This window comes from Manis pentadactyla, chromosome 3 (genome assembly GCF_030020395.1).
Source record: "Manis pentadactyla isolate mManPen7 chromosome 3, mManPen7.hap1, whole genome shotgun sequence".
Taxonomy (NCBI): Eukaryota; Metazoa; Chordata; class Mammalia; order Pholidota; family Manidae; genus Manis; species Manis pentadactyla.
This window is the reverse complement of record NC_080021.1, coordinates 21,840,751-21,857,133: the sequence shown is the minus strand read 5'-3', so window position 1 is coordinate 21,857,133 and position 16,383 is coordinate 21,840,751. Positions and strand designations below refer to the sequence as shown.

Sequence of the window (16,383 nt, the reverse complement as noted above, 5' to 3'; positions counted from 1 at the left end):
CTGTGCTTAAACTTTTAGTTCAACAGAAGCACTTTGGGAAACAAAGGGTTATCAATAGGAAAATTACATTTCTCCTTCGCCAGTTGTAACACTAGTTGCAATGCAGTGATTTTTACAATTGTTTGTGCCAGAATGAGGAGAACCTACATTTTACTATGGGAAATATTTAAAAATAATAAACATACTTCTATCTCTGGAAATACAATAGAATAGATAACCCAAAACTCTCCTAAAAAAAAAAAATACTTCAAAATGCCAGTTAAAATATAGACAACATCCTTTGTTGCCCTTGTCTAGCTTGTATTAATAGTCTATAGGCACAGACCTGATCATCTACATTTGCCCTCTTACAGCACTAAATTATGTTTTCTACCTTTATCTTGCATCTACCTACCACTTCATCATTTTATTAAAAATAATAATAATAATAATAATAAGGGAGAAATGTGGGATTCACATATAAATCAAGTATAAAAATCAAATAATCATATCTGACTTGATTGTTTATAGTTCATGATGCATGATCAAAACCTAAAGTTTCTGTGATATGACTGCCCTTGCACTGTTCACCATGTAAGAACTTATTCACTATGTAAGACCTTGTTCACCATGTAAGAACTTGTTTGTTATGCTTCAGAAGATTGGAGACTGTTGAGATATAGGCTTGGGGTTGATTAATGACTGTGCATTGAGTCCTCTATACAGAATTTTATTGTTGTTAACAACCATTTGATCAATAAATATGAGAGATGCCCTCTCAAAAAAAAAAAAATATATATAGACAACATCCTTTTGAATGCATAATTCATCAATAAGTAATGGAAGACACAGGGTACCAAGAGACCTATGAACAGGTGAGTTGGTACTGTGGAACTGTGGAAGTCCTAGAATGGATGGTGGACAGTCATACTAGCCTAGGGTGGTGTCAGCCCACATGAGACAAAGGATTATAGATGAGACCATTGTATTAAGTCTGACCCTTCAAGGGCTACCATTTTAGTGAAAGGATAGACTGGACATAAATGGCCCCCTGCCACAGTGAGATAACAAGGAACCTTCTCTATCAGCCTGGACTCTAAGTGGGAACAAAGTTCTTCTGATAAATTAAACCATTGGCATCTTTTCCCTTGGATAAGTGATCATACTGTTTACTATCTGCATGGTTTCAGAATTCCATGGTGACAAATTAACATAAAAAATGGTTTGGGCATTTTTCAGGAGGCCAAATTTTTCTTCTGAGGGATGTACTCTCAACTGTGACATATGGCATTTTTATGGAGAAATCCTTTATGAAGGAAAACTTCCAATGAAAAATTACAAAGCAGTTGAGGAAAATTTTTTCCATCAGGAGAATCAGCAGACACAACAAATGGCAGGAAGCACAGACAGAATTGTTATACAAAAGTTACAGAATAAGTGCTTTTAGAATGATTAAAGAACTACAAAAGGACTTTAGTAAAAGGTAAAAGAATAAGAAACTGAAGAAAGAACAGGTAAATTTGAAAAGGAATCAAATAGAACTTCTGGAAATATAAACTGGAGCTATTTATATTAGGAAATCAATGGCTGGATTAAATTTCAGATTAATAGCTTGGAAGAGAGAATTGGGGAAAATAGAAGGTAGATCCAAAGAAATTATCAACACAGAAGGTAAACAGATAGATAATATGAAAGAGAGGTTACAAAAATGGGATTAGAAAGAAGCCTAACTTTTATCTAATAAGAGCACAGGAGGAAAGGGTAGGGAGAATAAGGAAAAGAGAATGTTTGAAGAGAAAATGGGTGAGAATATTCTAGAGTTGATGAAAAGCATAGATTCTCATATTTAGAAATGCAAGAAGAACCTAATAGGAGTTGGGAGGGGCTGGAAACATCACTGTCAAATGGCAGAACACCATAGACAAAGAGAAGATCTTAAATACGGCTAGAGTGAAAATGACAAGAGTACCTTCAAAACACTCCAAGGTGCAGAAGCAAACCACTGGCATGTCACAGGTAGTGTCCAGTCATGCAGATGTACAGGGCAGGTGGGGGCACTGGTGTGGGCAAGAGGTCTTTAGCATATTGTGTGTTGTTCCTGTTGGGAAGATGGTAGTATCAGGAAGGCTACAGAAGACAAACCTCCCAGAACAGAGGCAAACAGAGGAAGTCAAGATGCCAGAAGCATGAAATCACAGGCCAGCATCATGGGAGCAAACTTCTGCAGAAGGGGGTGCGTGTTCAGAGGGCCACTATGGGCAGCACTCACAGTCCCCCTATTGAGAGGACCATGAAAGGTGATCATCAGGCCAGGCTGGAGCTACAAGACTGCCAAGGGACCGTATGTTCCGGTTGTGTGTCTGGGGCAGTGCACCACTGAATGTCCTCATACCCACATGGCTGACTGACAGGTGCATCTAGAAACAGCACAACTCCTTTCTACTGCAGTACCTCTCCACGCCCTCTATGGAGAAAGCTTGAATCACACTCAACTTTAAGAAGGAATGCTTAAAGGAATTTCTTCCATGATTGCAGAGCAAATATTGAAGGGAGAATGTGGATCTAAGAAGCAATAAATTAATAGCTGATACAATCAACTTAAGATAAAAGGAAGTTGAATACAGAAGGAAGGGGTACGCTACGAGTTAGGCGAGTCAAAAAAAACAACAGATATTACTGTGGACAAATCTAAATGGCAATAGCTGTTTATAAAACAGTAAGTGTAACAATGATTCACTTGGATAGTTCAAAGCAAGATATAAGTAAAATACTACAAAACTAACACATACAAAGGAAAGGCCTGATGAGTAAAAGTTTTCAAAATCTTTTTGGTGTTGTGGAAGGAGGGAAGAGATTAACTTTTCCTGGAGTCATATTTTTACTCCTTTCTTTTCTCTCATACTCCAAGTCTGATCTGTTAGCAAATCTGGCCAGCTATGTCTTGAAGCCATATTCAGAAGACATTCATTTTACCACCTCCACTCATACAGTCCTGGTCCAAGCCACAATCATTTTTTGCATATACATTTTAGTTACCTTCCATCAGTTTTCCCTGGATCTGCCCTTTCCCTACTAGAGTTGGTCTCCCCATTTCCATCCTGCAAAATAATAATGATATCCTAGTGACCTGGTTACAATAATATTCATATTTATCACTCCACCTCTCTCCAATGGATTTCCATCTCACTTAGCATAAAAGCCGAAGTCTGATAAAGAGCTAAGAGTCCCCACATGATCTCTCCCCACCCTCAACTCAGTGCCTTGTGCTACTAAACTCATCATTTCCTATTTTCTCCCTTATTGTTTCACTGTAGCTTCACTCCCCCCTCATGTTCATTGATCACAGTAAGCATGCTCCCACTGTAGGACCTTTGTACTTGCTAATTTCTCTGACTTCAGATATCCCCATGGCTCATACTCTCCCAATGAGCCTTTCTTATCTATCCTACTTAAATTCCAGCCCCTTCTCTTTATCACACTTGCACTCCTTATCCATTTTCTTCTTTATTTTTCCATTGTACTTATCATTACCTGAAATTGTATATACCTCTTCATTCTTTCTTTCCTTCCCTTTTCTAAATTATCAAGACATTAAATATCTTACTTCTCCCCCTGAGAAAGTAAGCTTTCTGATGAGAGGAGCTTTTATTTTTATAGTTGTTTTCACTGTATATCAAGGTTCTAAAGTAGTTCCTGGCATGTAGTAGCACTAATACATATCTATTGAGTAAATGAATGTGTGAATGAATGAATGAAGCTGAAATAAAAATGATGAGAAATACAGAAAAATTTTAAAACACAACTAACAATCTTGATCTAATTGACTTATATCAAACTGTACTTAACAATTACGTACATTGATCATTTTCAAAAACCAGTCATGTATCTATCTACATCCAAAGTGCATTTCTTTGAAAACCAAAGTTTCATTAGTGATGTACTAACTCCTTTCTATAACCACAGTGTAAGTAGAAAACAGTAACAGAAAGAAAACGAAAATTGCCAGATGTGGTTAGAAAGCAAAACAAACAAGTAAAAAAATTAAACTTCCTAATTACTTAGTGACTGAATAGTAGTTATTATGGAATTCAGAAAATATTTAAAACTGAAATACATGAACTTTCTACATATCAAAATTTTAAAATACTACTACAGGGAAATTTGTAGCATTAGGGGGGAAAAAAACCCATCAGGTAAAACACAATAGAAGGAAAGAAAGAATTAATTTAAAAATCAGAAATAAAGTAGAAAACAAAGAAATGAAGTAGGAAAAAAAAAATCAGAGCAGATCAGTAATCCCTAAATGAAGTCAATATAAAGAGTAGTGACAGAGAAACCTATGAACCAACTGATAAAAAAAAAGAGAGAATATACAAATACACCGATTTGCAGGATTGGGACAAAGGGTACAGAAGTATGTACAACAAAGATTTTTTTAAAAGAAAGCAAAATGGAATACTTTCATGCCAATACATTTTTAAAATTAGAGAAAATGGACAATTACTAAAACAAGTCAAATAATTTTTCATTAGAAATTTGATTTTCCAAATTTAAAATTAAAATGAAAATACTAAGTAAAATAAAGTAAAATTTAATCAAATCATTAAAATGTCATGTATATTAAGTTTCTAAAGAAGGAAAACATTTAGTTAACTCCTTCCAATCATCTTTGACAAAATGGTAAAATGATACATTCTTCAGTTTCTTTGTAAAGATTTAGAATTCTAAAGTGTGTTAAACAAAATCCATTTAGTTACCATCGCATAAAGAATTTTTCTAGGTAAAGGAATTTCTTGGTTTATAAAACTAGAACTGCAGAAGTGTTTCTAGTTTCAGGAGGGCTGGATCCAGTTATTCAAATAATGCCATGAGTAAACTGTTTTGTTCTCCTTTCTCTCTATCATGGCACTGCTTTCCTCAGTTTTGAATTCATTCTCATGAAACTACAGTACTATGGTGGTTAACAGAGTCCCCAGAATTTCTAGATTTGCATCACCTGGTAGCTAGTGATCACAGAGAACAAAGAACTGCTCTTCCCTGTGAATTTCAGCAAAAGTCCTCAGGGTCAACACTAATTGACCTGCTGATGTCATGTGCCCACCCTTCAGCTGATCCCTTTGACCAAAGGAGGGAGTTGTCTGGCCTTGGGCTCCTCACCCAGCCATCAGCAGGGTGGAATTTCTCCTTTCTACATCATCTGAACCAAGGGTTGGAAGAAGGTATGACTTTCCACAAGAAAGAGATGCTGTGAGAAGCCAAAAAATATGTACCAACTGTGTCCTACAGATGCCATGTTGGTAAAAATGACACAAAGACTATCAGATAATTATTTTTATCTGTTATCGATACTAGCAATGTCTCTAATATAAAGTGGGAAAAGGCAACTTCTCCCATATCTTCTCTTGTCCAACAGTAGCAATTAATCTGGGACATAACAATCTAGCTTTAATTTACCTTTATATATATATAGTCCTGATTTGCTGCTATTCTCTCCCAACATTTCCAAGTTCTGGGAGCATGGTGTATCCTTAACATCACCAACTAATAAGTGATAAGGTGGTACATACTCAGTGACCAGTTGAACTTAAAGTTAGCTGCACTCCTAGGGCTCCTTTTCTCTTTAGGATCTTGCTGGCAGAGAAGAAAATGCTGGACCTGGGATCCCTCTGGACCTGTATCTAGTCTTTAGAGAAAAAGTAGAGGACTCAGGAATAAAAAGTGGGAGAAACTGGAGGGAGAGCAAGAAAGAATTCTGCTATTGTTTACATGGGTGACAAGCTGCTTTAATCTCAGCCATATGAAATTAGGTAAAATTCAGTGGGGCAGTGACATCAAAATGTCGTATACTGAGATTATGTCAATTAAGTAATTGATAAACTGAAAGTTGCTATGTAAATGTGAGAAATTCAGCTATATTTTATCTGGAGTTCTTACCTCTTTTTTTATAGATATAACAGTAAAATGTGTTTCACAGAACATTCTGTGACACAGACTGTGAGAAAATATTCCCACAATCATATAAACTTGTGTAAACCAACATCTCTGTACTTGTCTTATAATTTTCATTCACATATTAAAGTTTAAAAATATAAAAACCACATTTTATTTAGCCCAGTACTGACCTACCTACTTACCTACTACCTCCTCTGCTTCCTTTTTTTCTGTGATAAAGCCTGCTTAACATCGTGTCTTTACATATACTCTGGGAAAGACTAGTTTTCTCCCTTTAAGGAGGAACTAAATGCGGAAATTGGTAATTGACTTACAAGTAGGATTTTGTAGTTTTCCCATGCTACCGTTTCTCCTTTCTCTTTGTCCTTTCCCTCTTCACCTCCCATTTCCACAGCCCGCTGACCTCTCCTAATGATGTTAATCATAAAAATGTTGATTGCCTTCAGACAGTCTCATTCTAAGTTTACAATGAAACAATTGATATGTATCTTCACTTCATGAATGAAGGATGGAGGAGTCAGAAGCTTGCCTGAGGTCATGCGATTAAGGGCAATGTAATGATTCTGCATTATTACTGAAAATAAAAAATAGTAGCTGCATTGTAAGGGTGTATAACAGAATGGTGGGCTTGCTGGAGACATGGGGTGAAACTTCTATGTCCTCATCCCTTAAGCCTCCAGTGAGTCATTGTCCTTTATGGAAGTCTGCTCAGTTGTTTATTACCCCAAACTGTTACTGGTGGAATGCAATGCATTTTTCTGATTCTTGTCTTCTTGAAGGAAAGAATTCAATCAAGAGACAGACTTAGGACAGTTTTAAACAGCAGGAGTTTATTAAACAAAGCATAAGTACACTCCAAAGAAGGGTGGAGAGCTGGCTTTCTGGAAACAAGAAGCAGCCCCATTATTAGGGTTAGGATTGATTTTTTAAATGATAATGTAACTCCAGGAGGGAAAATCTTTCTCCCAGCCTGGGGCAAATTACCTTTGAAACCGAAATTAGTCAAAGGGAGAAATAAAGTGGGAGAAACCCGTTTATTGCTTACAAGCAGTCATCCACTGCTGTTCACGGTGTCTCTCATACCCTGGCTGCAAAAAAGGGACCCCTCCAAACTTCTCCAGTCCAGTTACACGCTCGCTACTCCCACGTAATCACCTACTGATATGGAGATAGACTATTTTTCTCCACCCTTGGAAACACCCATTGATGTGGAGATGCACAAGGCCAGGTGAGAGATTCTGGAAATATTGCAATTTTACCCACAGATGGTAACTCCTTCCCCAGGTCTTATATCATTCAATTGACATACTGATTGACAATTTCCGGTTATATAACTTTCTCAGTGCACAGCCGCCCACCCATACTAAGCAAACCCATGGGGTGGGGCCAAAATTGCAATGTAAATTTATTACGATCCTGAGGTAACTCTGGGTCACCTTCTGGGTCTTAGGGCCCAGGTGCCCACCCAAGCTGGTGGTCTCAAAGCCCTATTGGGGTTTTTACATCTTGTTAGACCCTGATAAGGCAGGAGACTCTACCATAAACAGGAGGGTTTGGGGGTACATTCTACCATCTGGTGAAAAGGGGTGGGTGGATGATAAGGGGTGTCTTGTCCAGGACAGGGTGGTACCTGCTCATGTCTGCTTAGCTACCTGACATAACTTTGTTGCCCTAAATCATTGTTCTCAAGGGAACTTGCAGAGGAAGGAATATTTATATTATCACAACATAGTTGTGGTGCAAATTTTGTGTTCCATTAAACACTATACATGTTTATCTGTATCAGCCAACAAAAGCATCTATAATAGCTAGGATGTAAGGTAAGACCTGGTTTTGGAAGATTTGATGGGGCTAAAATTACAAGTTTGGCACAAGCCAGATGTAGATTACTGGAATGGGAGGATGGCCACAAATTTATCAATGGCTGGAACAAATACCTTACTGAATTCAAGAAGTTCAATAATTATTGACTAATGACAGAAAGGGAAAGATGGGGGAAGAGAGGAAGGCAAAGCCAGTAGTAAGTATAAGCAGTAGGTTGGCTCAGCTCCCAAGCCCTCTTCCTGCAACTTGACACTGAATCTATTAGGCTTTATCAAGTGAGTCGCTTAAACTCTTGGAGTCTGTTTTTTCACCTATGAAATGGGAGCAATAGTACCTTTTTAACATACCTTGCAGGATTTTTTTAAGGCTAGACAGAAAGAGACAGGACTACAAAGCAATACAGATAGATGTCTTTATACATTTCATGACACTATCATCAACACATTTATATCCGATTTGGACTATGTGGCATGATAAATATAGCATATGTGGCATATATACAGGCCAAGTGAGGAATTATGCCTAAGGGAGCACTCTGCAGTTTGGCAGGAAGACTACACAGAGCACACACATACACACAAATCTTAAAAATAGAAATTTAAAAATAGTGTAATTGAATTATTTAATGAATTACTTAAACGATCCCTTGAGTGTTGTATTGATTAACAACAATTTAATTATTTTAATGAATCAAATAAAAGCCACTTTCAGAATATTGTTAATAAAGAGTGATGTAATATTGGTTGTGGACGGTTATTTGGGACCTAGTTCAACTACCGCTGTGTGGCCTTGGCCTCAGCTTTAGTCTTAGATGTTTTTTCTTTTCATCTGGGGTGTTCTTAACTTGGGGGATGTGCCACAGGACCACTCGTGTTACCTTAAAATAAGATGCGAACAGCGCCCGCCCAGGCCACGCCCCGGCCGGCACGCCGGCCTCCTCATGCTCCGCCGCGGCCCTCGGGCGTCGGCGCAGCGCTCCTCCCGCGCTCGCGGACGCTCTGGCGGCCCGCGTCGCATCTGTGAGTCACGCGACCGCGGGCTATGGCCGCCGCAGGGGGCGCGCGGCCCTCGGCGGCGCGGCCCACCGGCGGCTGCTTCTCGCGGGAGCCGGGAGCCTCCCGGACGGCCGGGGACCGGGCGGAAGCGCCGAGCGGGGCTTGGGGTGCCGTGTGGTGGCGCACCGGGCGCTGAGCGCGTCGGCGAGGGCGCACCGCAGCTCAGAAGATAAAATAACAGTCTACTTTGTAAACCGTGATGGTGTAACATTAACAGCCAAAGGAAAAGTTGGTGACTCTCTACTAGATTTTGTGGTTGAAAATAATCTAGATATTGATGGTTTTGATCCCGGTTGGGCTGCCAAATCTGTTTGACAAAATCTATGGACAATATGACTGTCCGAGTACCTGATGCCGTGGCTGATGCCAGACAGTCCATTGATATGGGCAAGAACTCCTAAATAAATATGAGTATTTTCACAAAATGTTAACCTTTTTTTACAATTATTATTATTAATGTAATTGAGAACATGGATGAACTGGTTTATTATTATGACTAGTTTTACTACTTTAATTCACCTTGTCTACTGAGTTTCATAGTTCTGAAAGTATGCAATCTTTATTTTGCTTAGACTATAAAAAGCAAATAAAATGTTAGAACATAGTTAATATGATAAAACTTTGTGTTTTACCCTATGTTTAGTGATTTTGGCAAATTTTTTCATATGAATCTTATGCCTGCTACCTATAAAGTAAGTTTAAAAAATGGTATTATTATTCCTATTAGATGTGGGTGAAATTAGAACAAAAAATTAGAAGATCTGTACTTGAATCTGCATCTTGTTACTACAAATTGTATGTTCACATTGAAACTGGAGAAATTACAAATATCTTCTTTACAGCAATAACATGTAAATGTGTATGGACAAAACTAATTGCTCAGTAAACTGCTTAATTTCAAAGACAGTTACTATCTTATAAATAAATATTTCAAAATTTTGTTTAAATTAAAAGTATAATTCTTTATGGCCTGAGCTCCCTCACAGCATGGTGGCTGGGTTTTAATAGTGCCCCAAGAGAGAACTCGTACACCAGGCAAAAGCTGTGTCCTTTCTTTCAACGAGTCATGGATATCACAGTATCCCTTATGCCACTTTTTTTTATTGGTAGTGAGGCACTAAGTCTGGCCCATCATTTGAAGACTGGGTGTCAGAGAATTTGCATACATGTTTTAAAGCCACTACAACTGTTTTCAGGTTAACCTGGTGTAGTATTGCCTGTGAACTAACAGTGTGTTCTAAACTTTTTAAGAGGGGCTAGATTTTACTCTTGCATTATGTTTTGAAATATTCTTGTGTCTTCTTTGTTATGATGGTTCATTTGTTTTATTCTATGACTCCCAACAGTTTTCTTCCTGACAGTTGATTTAAATAAGAGGGAATAATGGTAGGCTCCCTTTCAATGCTGTGTAATTTTAGTTTACATTTCTCTGTCATTTTGCTATCAAGAAAGTCATCTTCCTTTTGTAAAGTACTCTGTATAATTGTTGAATATGTGCTGAAACTTAATACAGTATTTGGTTTTCACAGGTAAACCATCCTGTTACTACATAAGTAATTCAAAACTGCTGAATAGTTTAAGTGAAACATTCTAAAAATTTCCAAACCTTTTGCCTAACTTTCACTGTGAAAATATTGTCTAATTTTTGTCTTAAGGGACAACTTTCCTGTTTTCTTTGTAATTAAGTACCCATATAGTGGTCCACATGGTTTCTATAATGGTCATTCAGCATTTAGAAAAATTACGTTTCACTTGAAAAATTGTTTTCTAATGGAAAGTTAAGGTTCATTATATATTTTCCCATCTTTTCTTTTTCTTCCATTTTACAACTCTTTTAATTGCTTTTCCCTACCTTAAACTACTTGAATTTTGTGGTAAATCACATTTTGGATCAGAGTTTGTGAGATGGCTTATTTATTAGATAACATCACTCTATAATGAAAAAGAAAATAGAAAATAATGTATTACATGTGCATTTCTAAAAATAGCATATGATACTTTATTTTAAGTGTAAACATTCAAACATTACATAGAAATTTTGTTTCTTGTTAGGGAATATTTAAGAATAGAAATATGACCTTTGTTAAGCAACAACAGGATTTCTTTAATGTGTCAACATATCACATGATGTTGAGTTATTTTTATCAGATTTTCTTCTGTTTATAAGTTTTTAGAAACTGGAAAATTAGAAAACCAGCTGGCAGGAGGAAAGCGTGATTACTTGTAAACACAAATGTGGCTATGACAGAACAGAGACCGGGAGTTAAAAGATAATTTAAATATACCAGAATCAACTTAGAGAAGCTGATGGAAAGATCTTTATAGTGAGAGGTATCACTTTTCAAAAAACTGTTACTAACAAATCATCTTAATCAATGTCTTACTCTTCTTTTGACTCCCATTTGCTTTTCTTATATCTGGGTGTATTATCTGTTATGTAATTTTTAGACTTGATTTGATAATGTTATAAAATTAAGCAGAGCCAAAAAAAAGATGTGAACAAACTCACAGAAAGTTTTCTTTCCTGATAATTCTTTCTGGATGTTTAGTATTCTAAAGAACAGTTATTGATTCAGAAATTTTTGTTGTTAGTTTTTAGGTTTGTTTTGATTTTGATGTTTTTACTTGTGGTTAAAAAAATTAAAAAGCAGTGTCTAGACCTACAAAGGTCAGTTCCTAAAATTCTTTGTATGAGTCCCAGGTAAACTTTAATCGCAGTTTATCATACTGAAATTGCTTGGGCCTACACACACAAAAATTTTTTCGACAGTGGAGACTACATATCTCTTGACTAAGTTGTCAAGTTTGTAGACTGATTGACCTAGGCGTATGATTTCAATGATTGCTTTTGGTGATTCTGTAATTTGTATTAGGATGTAAGATCTGTGGTCTAGAAGACAATTTCTATTGCTGGGGGACTAGGGATGTATGTCGCTGGAAGTGCATAAAATTTTACAAACCAGTTTGGTTGTTAGTGGGAGGTGGATTGTGGAATTCCTTGGTTTTTATCTTCTTGAAGGAAAGAATTCACTTAAGAGACACATTATAAAGTTAAAGCTGCAGGAGGTTTTTATTTAGCACACCTTAATGGCAGGAGTTGCAACCCATGTCACGGCACCAAATATGTTGCGTTTTGAGTTTGTTCTCCCAATTCTTATTCCTGCCACAGCAAAGAATTGAAAGGCAGAGACACAATAGTGAAGTAGAGGGAAAGTTTTATTTGAATACACTCTAAAGGAGGAGTGGGCCTGAGTCAACGCAGACAAAGGCACCAAACTTTTAGGGGAGGTTCTATTTATCATGTCCTAACCAGGAGGCGCCCCTTTAATTGGCAGGATGAGGTCATTTGATTGACAGTTCCAGTTATACACCCATTCTTCTCAATGGGCATGTCTTTTCCCAAAATGCACATAGAAAACCCCTTGGTATGTAGAGTGGTAGGGGAGTGGGGAGAGGCAGTGAGCAAAACTAATTTTACTTTAATGAGATTATGATGAAGTGTGGTTTAGACCTTAGTTTTGTTTCATTGCTCCTATGTTGTGATCTGGTTGGGACCAGTTAACATGGTCCCAATAGGCAAGGAAGTAATCTCCCTGCAAAGCCTTTGTTTTCTTCAGTGACTGGCAGGTTTTTTCCTTAAACCTTATCTTCCCCTTCCCCAGCTGCTCATGTCTATCTTTCTATCTAACAGTTAGTTTACTCTAAGAGCTTTACAGCCATTTGTTTTTTTTCTTGCTAAAATGAAGTCAGGTCCATTCTGAGGAAGTCACATATGTATGACCTTCACTTCAGAGCCTTCTGAGCAGCAGAAATTGCTTAAATCCCATATCCTCCATCTCCTGACCTTGGGGACTTGGGCAAGCACTTCACCTCGCTGAGCTCAGTTACCGCCGGTTTTAAGGAAATAGTACTACCTACTTAGCAGGATGTTGCAATGATGAAATGATCCTAGTACAGTGCTTGGCACACTATCGTTATTAACTAACATTCCCCAGAAGGACATATTTAAAATCCTTGCTTGCATTTGAAACATGATTCACAGTTTATAAGGTATTATATTTTGCATGTGAAGATCTGAAGGCAAGTATTAAAATGTCCTGTCATAAAGATGAGAAAACTGAGGCTGAGAGATGTAAGATGGATTTCTCAAAGGTCACACTGCAAGTCATGACAAAACAGGAAACCTGTCGTAGCTCAACATTATCCCTTGTTGCTTTTAACAAAGATTCTTTTTTTGACCAAACTATTCAGGCACTCCTGCAGTCTTTTCTCAATTTTAGCAAGAGTCTTCCTATGTAGGTTTAACCAGAACCCCCCATCCTCAACATCTGATCACCCATGATATCTAATTGGGTTTCCTATTCTCCAGCCCCACTCCTCAGCCTCCAAGCAATATCTGATCATCCTGGACTTTCTTCAGCCAGAATCGTATTAGTTGGTTTAGCAAGGATCTCCTCTTACCCCTGATGTTTCCTCCTAGTAAGTTTCTATCTACTGACCCCCACCCTGCCCAGGCTGTGTTTAGAGTTGAGCCCAATCATTCTCCCCCTGCAGTAACTACCTAGAGTGGTCCCTACACATATCTCCACAGTTCTCCTTTGAATGAAGTCTGCTTTCCATCTTGAACAATTGTCATGAATGATTTTTCTTTAACACCTAGTATAGGGCTTGGCTTTTAGTAGATCTTAATAATATTTTTGTTGAATAAATAATTGAATACAGCACTTAAAGCAAAAATTCTCTGAACTCCAAGTTCACTGTGCTCTGTAGGTGCTAAAGCTGCATATCTAAATCAGGGTTCTGTTTCCTGCTAGTGACAGCAGAATTATGGATATGCAGATAAAATAAAGCTTGCCTAATGTTAGGTGCGAACTGAATCACACTTGCATTTTCCAGAATGGTAGAGGGATCCCCTTTCCAAATGAGACTCCTGAGTGTGCAGCCTTCAGGTCACTGCCTCCAGATGGCTGAAGCATCCTCAGGTATCTGGCAGGAGCAATTAACCAGGAACAAACCACGCGTTAGGCCACCTGAAGGAGGCAAACTCGAAATCTAAAGTCCACATAAGCCACAGAACGTGCTCCGCCAGGAAACATGCCTATGTCTGAGAGAATAACACATCCCTTTGATTCACCCAATCTGCCCAGTGTGCAAGTACTTCCTTTCCTCCAGTGGGAAAAGTAGCAGCAGTGCTTCAACAAGAAGGCTGAGAAATTTTACTCATCTTCACATTCGAATACTAAGGACAAATTACTTGGGAAGAGATGCTTCTTTGGCACTTACTTATTGCAAAGAAAATGTAATGGTGAGTTAGAGATCACCCTCATGTTTCTGAGGGCACAGCCTGCTATAGTAGAAAGAATGCTGGATGGAGACAGCAGTCTGGTTTCTTGTTCCAAACTCCTCCATTAAGTAGCATTGTAGCTTTAACCAAGTTACTCAGCCTCTCTGGGCTGCATTCTCTCCTATAAATGAGTTGGTTAAACAAACAACATCAAAGATTCCTGGAAGTTTTAAAATTTGGAAACTGTTTTCATGAAAAAAGTTTTTGACCCACTATATAGAAAAAAAAAAAACCTCCCTCATTTAAAAAAGGAACTGGGTGACAATCAGCATTGAAAGAGAAATTAATGTCATTAGCATTTTAAAAATCTCAATGGTCGTATTTCCAAAACAATGACTCCTATTGATGGTCTGAGTGGGCCATTGTGTCTTCTGCCAGTTAAACAGACACCACTTTATTCTTAGCAGCTGTGATCTCTAATTGGAAAGGGGACTGGTCCAAAAATTATAAAAGAGAAATCACATCACAGTGCTGAAAATCAGCATGGAGCCTAGTGGCTTCTACTGCCCTGTCACTGATTTTCCCTTGAGCTTCTTGTCAAGGAATTTGCCCTTTGGAAACTGAAGCCCCACAATGGCTCAGCTTTTGCTTTTGGGGTATTTGCCTGAAAAGTTTCCATTTGCTCTTTTCATTGCTAAAAAGAGTAAAGAAGGGGCTTTTTGATAGACCCAATTCTTCACCAATGCAGTCTCCCTTTATTTAAAAAGGTTCTCATATTTCCCATTTCCAAGTAATTTTTAAATAGACCATAGCAGAAGAGAATAGATAGATTCTTGAATCAAGTAATCAAGTTCTGGAATAGATGATTCTCTAGATTTTTGGAAAAAGTGGCCACCAGTATTATTGCTGGGGAAGCTCTTGAAGTAAATGCCCAAGGCCCTTGTCTTCACCCACCTCAGGGCTTTGCTGGACTGTATCTTCAGTGAGCCGCTCCCTGTTCAGTTATGCACACTGCCTCCCTCCCCATTCTCCCTTCTCCAACCCCTGATTTATCTTTCATCACAGCATGTATTTCTCCACAGCACCTCATAAAGGATAGGATCTTTCTGGATTTGATCTGGATCTCAAGTACCTAGAAGGGTGCTTGATACCCAGTATGCACCCTGCATTTGTTGAATGACTGAATAGCATACTGTTGAATGTCATACAAGGAAGCAGTCCTATAAGTATTTCATAAATGGATTAATGAATCATTTAAAAAGAGGGTCCTTTAAATTCCTGCTGGCCCTTTGATTTTCATTCTGGCAGAGCACAGAACTCAATTATCCCACCATTTGATGCAGCCTTTCTGAAAGTCACCTCATTCTACAGTGTTTCCTCTCTGCCAGGGGTGGTTTCACCCTCCCCAGGAGAGGAAGGCCGATGAACACCAAAGGCACGCTAATGGGCGCTGTGATGTGTGATGTCCCTCAGGCTCTCATCAACACTCAGTCTCAGTTTCTCCTAGAGGCTGTTTTTACTCTTTCTTCCCCAGAGATCCGTTCTCCCACATTCAAACAATTAATTGTGTTAAAAGTGCGAAGACACAGAACCAAAGCATGTTCGATTTGGGAAGAACCATCGAGTCTAGTGACACCGTGCCTTCCTACACCTTATCACTTGGAGAACTCTTATAGAAGTCTCACCCCAGACTATTAAAACAGGAGCTCTGGTGCCAGACCCACATCAGGATAATTTAAAAGCTCTCCTGATGATTCTATTACCAAAAACTTCTTGGCTCAAAACAATAGCAGTTTATTCTTTCATTGTTCTGGAGGCCAGAAGTCTGAAATCAGTATCACTGAGGCAGAAGGCAAGGTGTTGGCAGAGTTGTGATCCCTCTGGAGGCTCTAGAGATTTCCAGTATCTGGTAGTTTTGGGCATTCCTTCCATTCGCTGGTGAATGATGCCCCTTCCTCTTTCTTCAAGGCCAGCAGTGTGGCATCTTTAGAGCTCCCTCTGCTCTGTCTTCCCATCACCTTATTTCCTTGTAACTGAAATCTCCCTCTACCTCTTATAGAGATTCTTGCATTTAGGGCCTACCCAGATCATCCAAGATAATCTCCTCATCTCAAGATATTTAGTTCAATCACATTTGCAGTGATCCTTTTTTCTTACAAGGTAACATTTACAGGTTCAGGAGATTAGAACCTGGTATCTTTGTAAACCGTTATTCAGCCAGTCACAGGTGTTCAGGGACCAGCCCCAGATTACACAGTTGATACTAGCAAAGCAAGATGGTACCCAGTA

General features: G+C 38.5%; 1 protein-coding gene and 1 pseudogene across 6 annotated transcripts in view; both read left to right on the top strand.

The window, feature by feature from the left end:
• Window positions 1–2,233: 2,233 nt before the first annotated feature.
• LOC130683079 (adrenodoxin, mitochondrial-like) lies at window positions 2,234–10,952 on the top strand (annotated as a pseudogene).
• Window positions 8,905–16,383, top strand: part of LOC118919297 (uncharacterized) — a 79,414-nt gene continuing 71,935 nt past the window's right edge. For 3 of the 6 annotated variants that reach the window (XM_057497783.1, XM_057497786.1, XM_057497789.1), the window contains exons 1-2: window positions 8,905–9,042; window positions 10,959–11,141. The gene's annotated coding sequence lies outside the window, so the exon portion shown is untranslated. The remainder of the gene's footprint in view (window positions 9,043–10,958; window positions 11,142–16,383) is intronic. The other 3 variants (XM_057497784.1, XM_057497785.1, XM_057497788.1) reach the window with 3 other exon arrangements.